The sequence below is a fragment of the Hesperophylax consimilis genome, chromosome 26, assembly GCF_061612785.1.
Source record: "Hesperophylax consimilis isolate HC1 chromosome 26, BYU_Hcon_1.0, whole genome shotgun sequence".
In the NCBI taxonomy this organism is placed as follows: Eukaryota; Metazoa; Arthropoda; class Insecta; order Trichoptera; family Limnephilidae; genus Hesperophylax; species Hesperophylax consimilis.
In genome coordinates, this window is record NC_142861.1 from 4,453,213 (window position 1) to 4,465,258 (window position 12,046).

The 12,046-nt window shown below is 32.7% G+C and overlaps 1 protein-coding gene across 1 annotated transcript in view; it reads left to right on the forward strand.

Moving 5' to 3' along the window:
* Positions 1-2,550: 2,550 nt before the first annotated feature.
* Positions 2,551-12,046, forward strand: part of LOC149411013 (uncharacterized) — a 43,484-nt gene continuing 33,988 nt past the window's right edge. Inside the window, exon 1 of the mRNA XM_089647616.1 lies at positions 2,551-2,881. The gene's annotated coding sequence lies outside the window, so the exon portion shown is untranslated. The remainder of the gene's footprint in view (positions 2,882-12,046) is intronic.

Consider the following 12,046-nt stretch of genomic DNA (forward strand, 5'->3'; position numbering starts at 1 on the left):
GAACGCAGTTGAACTAACGAAGCTCTTAGAATTGATAGAATTGCTGTATACACGGCGAGTCGAATCCGTTCGGGCCAATGACGCTACATTGATTCGGGCCACATTTATTCGCAATACAAGTTGTGAATAAAACCTCATTAACCATTTGACTCACATTTTAGTGTCAAAAGTAAATGCGGATTGGAACTTTATATTAAGGTTAGTGTTTTAATCCAAAATTTTCAGTTTATTCATATTTTTACATAACTGTATGACATTTGACGTTTTGGAATATCGATTCGTAGTGTCGCAAGAGTGAAGCAATGTGATCACCGGTGTGGGACGACCATCCCACCATCGAGGTCATAGCCGACAGAGAGGGGGCGAATGGCGAAACTCTGGCGCCATAAAACCAGAACACCCCAGATAAGGGAAGGAAAACCCCTACAGAAAAACCCTCGCCTCCAGTAAGGGGTTGGGCGAGTGGCTAATAACCACTCCCTGTAAAAACAACATTATTACGAAGAAGAAGAAGTGTCGCAAGAGTATATTATTTATCAATATCGGTCTGGCGATTATCAATAACAGCGCGACTGTGCTCGGAAAATCGGTATAAAATCATCAGAAGTTACGTCTATTGATCCGATATTGTAAAGTTATCGATTTCACTGTTCTAGACCCCCATGGGGGGCAAAAACTACATTGTAAAGTTATCGATTTCACTGTTCTAGATCCTCATGGGGCGCAAAAACTATATTGTAAAGTTATCGATTTCACTGTGCTAGACCCCCATGGGGGGGCAAAAACTACATTGTAAAGTTATCGATTTCACTGTTCTAGACCCTCATGGGGCGCAAAAACTATATTGTAAAGTTATCGATTTCACTGTGCTAGACCCCCAAGGGGCGCAAAAACGATATTGTAAAATTATCGATTTCACTGTGCTAGACCCCCAGGGGTTCCAAAAACGATATTCTAAAGGGATCGATTTCACTGTGCTAAACCCCCATGGGGCGCAAAAACAATATCGCAAAGTTGTCGATTTCACTATGCTAGACCCCCATGGGGCGCAAAAACGGAATAAATTATTTGAAATAACTCATAATATACACAAATTATTAATGCACGCCGGGTTTTGAACGTCCAAGATTAGGAGACAGGGAACTTAAACGCTCTCTAACAGATTGTCGATTATATTCTGTACAAACAATCACCAAATAATTTCGCTAATGTACAGATATTCATTCACCTTCGATTTTTCGATTTTGAATAGTGATTTATATTTTTTGACGTTTGACGTTCGGTTATAAGTTTTAATTATTTTTACAACCAACTTTCTGAAAAAAATCGGCCTAATTAATAAAAACAGGTTTAGAATTTCCTTTCCCAGTGCAATCTTCAGATACAAACCATCTCCAATGGGTGGACAAGTGGAAGCAGTATATAATAGATACAGGGATGGTCCTACTACTACAAAAATGAATATTGTCTAATTGTTAGTTAAAATACATTTGTGTATTTAGAATCATCGGCACAAGTGCCATTTACTAACGTGACAGTTATCGACAGATATATTGCGATATAGAAAGAAGAAAAAGTATAAAATTATGTAAGTAAACAAAGAAAAAAGAATAAACATTAGTACAAAGTTAGCCAAAGAAATGAACAAGAAACAATATTTGTTATTCAATGATCTCGTTAAAATATATACTGCTAAAATTTTTAATGAGTAGGTACAGCTTTATACTTCAAAAAAGACACATTAAAAATATCAGCTAACATAGCATAAGAGTTACTAATGGTGTGAAATCTATTTATAACAGAATCGTATCCTGAAACCATAGTATGATTGTTATAATAATACATTCAAAGGAATCTTGATCGCAGGAACATGAAAATGAATCAAAAAATTTAAAAAAAAAACTATATATATATATATATGATATTGCATACTTATTCAAACAAAGTGATATTTTTTCGATATGATTTGAGATTTTCAAAAACAAAAGATTGATTTTTGGAGCTACTATGCTGTGTCGTGCAATCTCCTTTAGTCAATATTTCGGAGAACAATACAGTGTCCATCATCAGAGCAGATACATAATCTTTACACATGATGGTCATGACAATGGACACTGTAATGTTGTCCGAAATGTTGGCTGAAGAAAGAGGTAGCCGCAGTACGGCATAATACTCCAAAAATAAATCACTACATTATTGTTTCATTTATTTATATTGGATAACTACAACGCCATTAATACATTCAAAAATGTTAGTCGAAGTTATTTTGAAACGCGCTAATATTCTCCACATATATTTCGCTTTATCGTCATGTTTATTTATTAGCCTCTTTTATCAAATAACAGAATCAAAATGTTTACATTCACTCGCTTTGTATTTCACCTAGTTCATCTTAAACCAACTCTTCTTCGCATTAACAATAATGACTTGTAGGTAGTATCTACTAGTACCGACGTATCTCCCGTTCAAGGTTGCTTGGTATAAAAGCCCGGCCCGTTGAGGTTTCGCGTTTACTCCAGCGTTGGTCTCTCTCGGGGTCAATGTTACTTGCTTCCACCGCGGTACAAATTGACTGACTTCAATATAAAATAAAACTGCATAAAAAACAGCCTTTTACCAATCTAGTTAACGTAACATTGAAGTGTTACGACTATCTGAATTTTCTATTTGATTTTGTAAAGACTTGTTTATCTTTACATCGTTCTAGGGTCAATGTTACGATCGCGGTCGCACTTCAGACAATTTATGTAATAATTCAACTCAGCAATCGTAAAACTTTACGTTTTATAATATCGTTTTATTAGTGTTAAAATCAGACTTTGTTTCTATCGACTGGTGTGATTTTTAAGTACTTGTGTTCATCTGTGATTTGAAAATAAAGGTGAGTGAATATTTTTTTTATGTTTTCAGTATAAAAAATAAAATGTTTCAAGTATTTTGATAAAATTAAATTGTATGAAATGTTTTCTCTCGTTGTTCCTTGTGTTGTTTTTAGAACCTACAATAATGCAACTATATAATGATTTTAAGGGAATATTTCTCCATCCTATTGATAGATTATCCGTAGAATAACGATATATTTTTTATTTGAGTTTATTTAGGAAACATACAGTTATAAAAGTGAATTAATTTTTCATTTAAAGTGTTGAGTATAAAATAAACCAGTTATGTTCCATTAACAATATGTTTTTTTATGGTTACAGGTTATGAATAAATTAGATACTTATAAGTAAAAGAAATATATATTAAAAGAAAAATAATAAAAAATAATTGTTTTGGTTCAAGTACATTGTGAGGTTAATTTGATTTTAGAATAAATTAAGGGTGCTATATAAGTAGGGTAATATTTCTTGGTAAATTGTAAGTTTTGCAGATACATCCGAGAAAAGAATTTTGTTAGTATTATAACATATTATAATAAATTACAAATTATTGTAATAGGTAAAACTTATCCGAAGTATTTTGTCTGTGCAGATAGAATAAAAATAGCTCGTTTTGCGTTTACGACCAACAGAATGCGTTGTATAAAAAAAAATGTTTGTCTAACAGATTACGCTGTACTTACGGCATATTCTTTACCTCTCACATGTGACATCTGCATAATATAGATATATAAAAACACACGCATATTCAAATGCAACTTTGTGTCAAAATTTTAAAGCAATCGGTGAAGAACTATCGGAGATTTAAGATTTTTATCAAACGAATATTGACATTTTTATTTATATACGACTAGATAGATAAATCGCAAATCAAAAATTTCCCTTATCCTGTGGATAAGCTATCCTGTGGATAAGCTATCCTGTGGATAAGCTATCCTGTGGATAAGCTATCCTGTGGATAAGCTATCCTGTGGATAAGCTATCCTGTGGATAAGCTATCCTGTGGATAAGCTATCCTGTGGATAAGCTATCCTGTGGATAAGCTATCCTGTGGATAAGCTATCCTGTGGATAAGCTATCCAGTGGATGGTAAAGTACCCTCTATAATTTATAACGTAGCTCTACTGATTCATTTATAATCGAACTAGGTATTGGTAAGGTTTCCAAAAAATTTCAGAAAAACGTTTGTTCAAAATTTAAACAATCTTCAATGCGTTATTTATGTCCGAATAACAAACATTCGCTTACCACACGGAGAAAAATAAGTATGGTTGATTTTTTAAATCCTGTTAAAAACGTGATAGCACGCCACTTCCAACAAACTATCAGTACATTCAGAATATATCTGAACACGTGTTCTCAAAGCTATGCTTATCCTAAAAAATATAAACACTCGAGCCATTGGTATCTTGTATATAAATTGTTTTATATATTTATTTAATACCATTCCTCAAAATATTAATATAGAAACATGAAAATGCTTGAAGCGGCTTAAAGCCAATGAATTCGTCTAGATTTCCCAGTTTATCCTATATTTTTAAGTTTTATAAGTTTTGCACATTATGGCAAGAGAACGCTCAAAACGTTTTGCAAACTTGGCAAAATATGCCATAAATCATTCGAGTGGATAAAGACGAAATGTGAAAATATCAGATTTTTTTATAAAACACGTGTTCCGACATCCTCATAACATATTCGTGTTTTACCAACAGTTTGTTAGGAAACCTGTCAATTTATTCGTTAAAGGTCTGCAGTCCCGATTTTAACAGGGATATTAATATTTTGACTAGATTTTTAATAAGTAATATTTAATTTAGTAAGTATTCTCCTTGCAGAAATTCATTTTTAAGAAGAGGTAATGAAATAATTACACGGAGAAAAATTATGAAAATTTATTGAGAATCTCTTAAAATTATCGTAATCCGGTTAAAAACGGGATTGCAGGCCCTTAATTATTGAATTGATAGGTCTCCAGATAAACTTTTAGTAAAATACGAATATATTATCACGATGTCGGAACACGTGTTCATAAAAATCCTAATATTTCCGCATTTCGTCATAGTATATTATCAAGGCAAATCCAGATGCAAGAACAAGTATTCCGACATATTTTGGAATTAACTAAAATTTTATCAGGAAATGGCCTGCAATCCCGTTTTTAACCAGACTACCAATAATTTGAGGAGATTTTTAATAAATTAGTAATACTGATTTTTCTCCGTGTATTCCGAACTAATATCTCGCCAAACGTGTTTCACTATTAGAACGCGATAAGCGGTGCGCGTAGACCGGATTCGGTAGTTTTAGTTAGAGCGTTGGAGGTCAGTTGGAGGTAAAAAAGTGAAACCTAATTTGGCGCTTCATGTCACATCTAAATATAATAAATCAATGAGTAGAGCAATCTTTCAAATGTAATTTCATAAAACATCGCAATTTTTTTGTTTATTTTTCAGAGCACAAACATTTTGAATATTCCCTTAAATAAACCTGTAAAAATTTTTGCAACTAGCTATCGGGTATGTATAGGATATCGGGTACTTCGAGTACAAGAAATCAATGACCTTTGTCGATATAGGCTACAGCGTAGCATAGAATGAAAAATAATGAGCTGATTCATAAATTTGTAGCATTTTTGATGTCCGCAGACATTTGGTTATCTTTTTATGTCACTTTGGGTACTTGTTTAATTGTTCGTTAAAGAAAACTGACTGTCAAAAACATTCAATGGGACCATGACACTCCCATGGTAAAGATGTATTGTATTTTACCAGTATACTGGTCAAAAATAATTAACCTACAGTATTATTCTGCTGAGGAACTTGACCACAACTGTCTAATGAGTTTTTTTCTTTTAATGGTTGAAGAAGAAATTAGCTTTATTAATGTTATCTTCTTCTTAAATTGGCCGGGGGCAGTTTACCGTGCTGATACCGCCACCCCGGGAATCATTGATTGGATAACCATAGGATACCCCAAGTGGTTGGCTACGTTTGATGAGGTTTATCCAGGTCTTGGCGGTAAATGCGTTTGCCCACCAGCTGCTTGGCAGGCTGGATCGGGGCCTCTCCAGCAGGATTCTTTCAACCCATCGCCTTGCAACTTGCTCTCCTTGCACTGTAAACACTGATTCCTAGATTCTTACCCACCCCTCATACATTTTTTTCACTCTCAGAACTTCATCTCCTTCCTTTATTTAAAAGAGCCTACACACAGCTCTCCCAAAGATGACTTAGGCCGCAAGGGAAATTATTTTCTCATAGCCTCCTGTGAGTAATGAATATTTTTTAAATAAACTTTAAAAAAAGGTTTAAAATACGCAGAAAGCGCAAAACTCACCCTTTACTGAAAAATGACCATCTACTCTACATTACTGGTTAATATCAGTTTCGTAAAATTTAAAACACATTTATTAGTAAGGCGCTAACTATTTAGATTTGCCTGAATACAGCACAGAATAAAATATTGTTAATTTTAAATAAAAAACCTTTCAAATTATTCCTTTTCCTGTAAAAAAAACGGGACTGCGAGCCTATAACGAATGAATTGACAAATTTCATAACACACTATCAGTAAAGCACGAAAATAATAAAATAATGTGTTATGAGGACGTCGGAATACGTGTTCTTAAACATTATAAGACTCTTGCATCTCGTCCATTATATTTATTAGGAAAAGACAACCTGTGTGACCACGTTTATTTTAAAAATCAAATTAACAATAGATTGTGAATGTTTGTTTGTTTTTTTATTTACTCTATTTGTTTTCTGTTTTATTTTTGTTGCTTTTGTTTTTTGATCATATATTGATCTGTATGTTTTGTTTTTGATATCTCTTTTTTTTGCATTTGATCACGTTTTGCTGTTTATATTTTTTGTTAATACATAGTGTATAATGACACTTAAACTGTGCATGATGTGAACATTTTTAAGTGGACTATTGACATATACGTTTTTTGCAGCGCTTATCTAATGATTTTTTTTCATGTTAATAGTCTGTAAATGTTCCTAAACAATAAATAAAATACATTCCGAATGACTAATATTTTACTGTAGTCATTCAGTCACATTTTTAAGAATTGTAATAGTATAGAAATATATAAATTCTATATAATTTTCGGTTCATGAAATATCGTAAGACTTTTTAAAAAACATCTTTTTACGAATTCCATTTTCTAAAATGTTACAATTAGGTACGATACAAATGGATGAATAGTCAAAAAATAAAGGTAGATAAAAAACAAAAATAAAACTGAAAAAATGCGAAATCTTAAAACCACAAAGAAGATCATTATATTTGCAGCTGTGCACATTTATCTATGCAGTCGGGCTTCGGTAATGTAGTTTCTTTCGTGAATTCAATATAGTCTATGGAATAATAATAATAGTTCGTCAGTTTATCTTTTAGCCGCCTGCATAAATAATTTTATATGATTACAAATATAGATTTAAATAAGGAAGAAATAAAATCAACTCCTAAAACATTTTTTTAACTCATCCGTCTACTTTGTTCGCTTTTCAACAGCTCATATGGTCTCAAAGAAATAGTTTTGTCTCCCTTACCTTTAGATTTATATTCAAATACTGATGGTAACCACAGAAAAATTACAAATGCACACCTATATGAAATCAAATATTTGCAATTTTAGAAAAATTTAAGAAACTTTGTGAATTTTTCAAAACGACAAAACAGTGATGTTGCAATAAAATTCACAAAAAAAAATTGTATTGTTTTTTGCTATCAGTAATTTTAGTTCAGTGTTTAGACTTCGAAAAGACATAATGTATAATGTAATGAGAGATGTTTCTATTGACAGACGATTCTCTTAATATTTTTTCATCCTTGTCCTTTCTTAAATAATAAGATTTTATATAAGTCCCATTTGCTAAAAACTGAATGTCACCCTATCTGTCTTTATTATCTACTTGTTTTTTCTTGGGAATAATGATTAGTTATGGTTAAAATATTGATACAATATACTGTCAAATTACCCATCTGGTACCACATCTAATACATATTTCTTCTTTATTTTCGAAATATTTTGTCATTGTATGTAGTATTTCTTTATGCTTGCGATTACTCTATGTTTGCTTCACTCAAATGTAAATTGTTAACCTCGTTACAGGCTTAGTCCTAATAATGCAATAATTAAGTAAATGTGAGCCATTTAAAAAAAAGTTTATGTTTGTTTAAAAAAATTAATATGTAAAATTTTTAATGTTTATTTCTAATAATAAAATATGAGAGAGTATTTTATCACATTTAAAAAACATTTTTTAGTTTTTTAATTGAAAATAAATACATACAAATTCTAACTTTCTGACACCATCTTTAAGAGAAATGACAGTCAATATTATGCCAGAGGCTTGAAGGGTTATTATTTAACCCTTTTAGGAAGTAACTGGCTCGAACTGTTTGTTGTGTTGGTTTGTTTGTTTAGGTTCCGTTTGTTGAATTGTCAATATTAGAACAACTAAGTAAGGCAATGTTGTTTTTTTCGTAAGAAAACAATATTTCGTTAAATATTCTCGTGGAAGTAAAGCATTACCTGAAATTTTTTTCGCATCCATTCATTTTAAAGCAATTAAAATTCAGTTGTAGCATATTCAAATAAACGTTATTTGAAGTTAAGAATTAAGTATCTACCTAGTTTTTTTTCTTCCTATCAAAGGTTGGTTATCATCAGGGCTATCTTCAACATGCAAGCTTACACAATAGTCTCCTTTAGCTAAAAAAGATAACTGCCAAGGCGCTAATAAAATCCTCGAGGACGTGTTAGGTATTATCATTATGTTGTTGTGCCTTGGCTATATGACGAGTCCTGACACACGCGTCCTGGTCCTGGCGGATCATAATAAATGAAAAAGTGTCTGAACTGCCAACTTTGTGTTGTGAGGCTGAAAAAAGTAGAAATGAGAAGAAGATGTGAAGAAGAAAGTTGGGGAAGAACTTTTTAAAGTTTATCTACAGAAACACGGTAAGGTGCAAAGCTGGGATTATCTTAAATTGAAAGCGGTTTTAAAAAAATCTTTTTAAAGTTACAGATCTCTAAGCTATGATTATAACCATCTTCTTATCTATGTCTGCATCGCGTAAACTTAAGTTATAAGCAGTGGCTTAGCGACACACCTGGATTGCCCCCGGGCGAGCCTGTTAACGATTACCTGCAGCTTCTAAAACGATTTTGAATTCATCTAAATAACTACCCATAAAACAGTGTACCATAGGGATAGACAGAGAATGGACATTCACACATATTCAGCCAATTCACATACACACATCGTACCATATACGCCCTGTAGTTCCACGGAATTTGAACAATTCATCAAATTTCAAAGTTGATTTTCAAGTTCTGTAAAGTTTCTATTCAAGTTCTGTTACAATATTATTATTGGCCAAGTCTCAACTAAAATTATAACATAACTTAAATATAACTTTCACAGAACTTAATCTTTTAGTGTTCAAATTATTGTAACGGGTAGAGAACTCTAGAAAATTTCACGTTTGCAATAATTTTTATGCAAAATTCGTCATTTATTCAAACATCTGGCTTGGTTAGTCGAAAAATAAAACAATCCAAGCCAGGGTACTGAATCAAATTGTACTGATATTTATATGAGATCCTCGTATATAATTACATAATAAATTGTCATAAATAATGTGCTTTTAAAACCAGTACTTTTTACCCGGATTATTCCAAGTTTCAACAGCCAATTTTTTCTTTTTTCACTTAATAAATTAAAAAAATAAAATAAGTAATAATACGTCTTAATTCAGGTACCTTTGTAGATATTACATATTATTAAATACCGAGGCATTTGAATTATTTTGTTATTACAAGGTGGGGCAAAAGTAAGAAGAAGTCACATTCACATTATGACATTACTTTTGCCCAACCATAAGGGATTTTACAAAGCTCATGAAAATCATTGTTTTTCTACCGGTATTTTAATGGAAGCTGCTCCGAGGAGCAAGCGTCATTGATCCCTTCGAAAACATTTGTAGAAGGCTAACATCACTTGTCACAAAAGAACCCCTCGTTTCCTCCCACCTACAACGTGGGTCTCCGAGTTTGATGTTTACTCCTTCATTTCTTCAAAAAGACCCTCCACACAGTATCCCCAAGGATGAGAAAAAAAAATTCCCTCAGGTTATCGTGTGCAGAGTTAATCTATTTTTTTTTAAAGAATTCCATTGTCTACAAACCAGCAATAACATAAAATAATAATAAATTTTGAGTTCTGGCATCAAGAAATTTTTGCAGGTTTTTTATGTGAAGAGTATGCAGAGTCATTACAATTATGGGTTATGGAGGTTTGAAATAATCATTTATGAGAAATAAAAATGATACCATGTTTTTTAAGAAAGATGATTTCCGAGTAGGGTGTCAAAATTTCTCGTGAAACCGGGTAGTAAAATGAAGATAAAGATATTACAAAATTTCATACAAATTTTGATGATAATAGAGGTTTAGCTCATAATACTGACACAAAATAAGTTCGGTTCACAGTTTTACAAAAGAGTCATAATTTTTAAACCATGAACGGCCTACTTCAATGTTTTCTCCCATTGCGACAACCCCGGCCGCCCATTTCCCGCCACGCCACTGCCTTAATGCACAAGCAACCTACGTTAAGTCGGCGGCTTGGGATAATTTAAATGACTCCGCCGCGAGTAATTGCCCCGGGGCTGGCGGGTACTGGTACCACCGCATCGCGCTGTCTTTACCTCACCTGTATGTAGATATTGTACAGGTTCACTGTTCACTGAATAGATGGGTGTGAACGACCTTATGTAGTGTAGCTTAGGCCACAAGATGCGCAACTTACAACAGGGTGTGTAGAAACTTCCACTGACAGTCTTAGTTATAAAGATTCCCCAATTGCAAGATTTTTTTAGACAGGTACTTTGTTAGAAACCTCAAAAACTCTTTGTTTCTAACTTCACGTTCCTTCAGATGACATTTGAAATGTCATTGACCCGATCTGTATTGCTTCAAAATCCGGCAAATTCGATTATGCATTCTGTATTTGCTTTGGTAAATCGATTTATTGATTTAAAATATTCCTCTGCTATTGCTGCAAATGGGTATTACTGCTTTTTTACTTTTTCATTGCGCGACCGATCGACATATTTCAAGTCAAACACATTGTTAATAAAGTCTGCGATCTTCGTCTTACTACGATCGTAATACTTTTTGCGGCTGAAAATCACTTATCATAGCCATAGAGACTTGAATTTTCAAGGGTATTTTTTTTGGCTAGAAATGGATTCTGCTGATCATTACTATGCTATAAAATTTCGTATGAAACAATTGCGTGTACAAATGAAGGAGTTATCATTTTTTATGAAAAATTTGTATGGCACTGACATTAAAAATGAGGCTATCTCTGGAATCATTAGGTTGGCTATTATATCCTTACACACAGATATACTACTATTTATTTGTATTTTTTTTACATACTTCGTATTGTGGCACAACGTGCGATTTTTTTTAAAAATCCTCAAAGTTGAAAAAAACTTTTTTATGTTGATGATTAATTTTAATGCTTAAATGCTTTACATATGAGTATGCTTTGTCTAGTTTACAATATTTTATTTATACTGCAAGCCAAAACAGTCTAAGAAATAAACAGAATCCATTTCTAGCGAAAAAAAGACCCTTGAAAATTCAAGTCTCTATGTCTATGTAAGGCTTTTTTCAGCCTACTGTGGGTCAGACGGTTTTAAAAATATAAAATATATACAAGAGTCCCAACTGATCCCAACCGTCTGGAGCTTTGACTACAGTCAAATCTTTAATTTGTTGTTATTATTGATCAGTGACAGTAGTTTGATTAAAAGCACATAACGGGGAAAAAATATTCATCTTTTAATTTTAATTTATCACGGTATTATTGCATAATATCTTAATCTCTTTACATACACATAAAGTTCAATAAAATAATTGGTGCATTAAAAATCTTAAAAACCGATACAAAATCGTATCCGAACGGTATCACAATAATATTAAGGCGCTACGTTCCCCACACACGAGTAAATCTCAGACTCTAACGGTGAATTATACCTGTTTTGGAATTATGCACTCAAATACTGGTCCACACACGAGTAGATACGAGTGTGACCAATTTGAGGAAAACGACCCACACTTCATTACTGACCCAAGG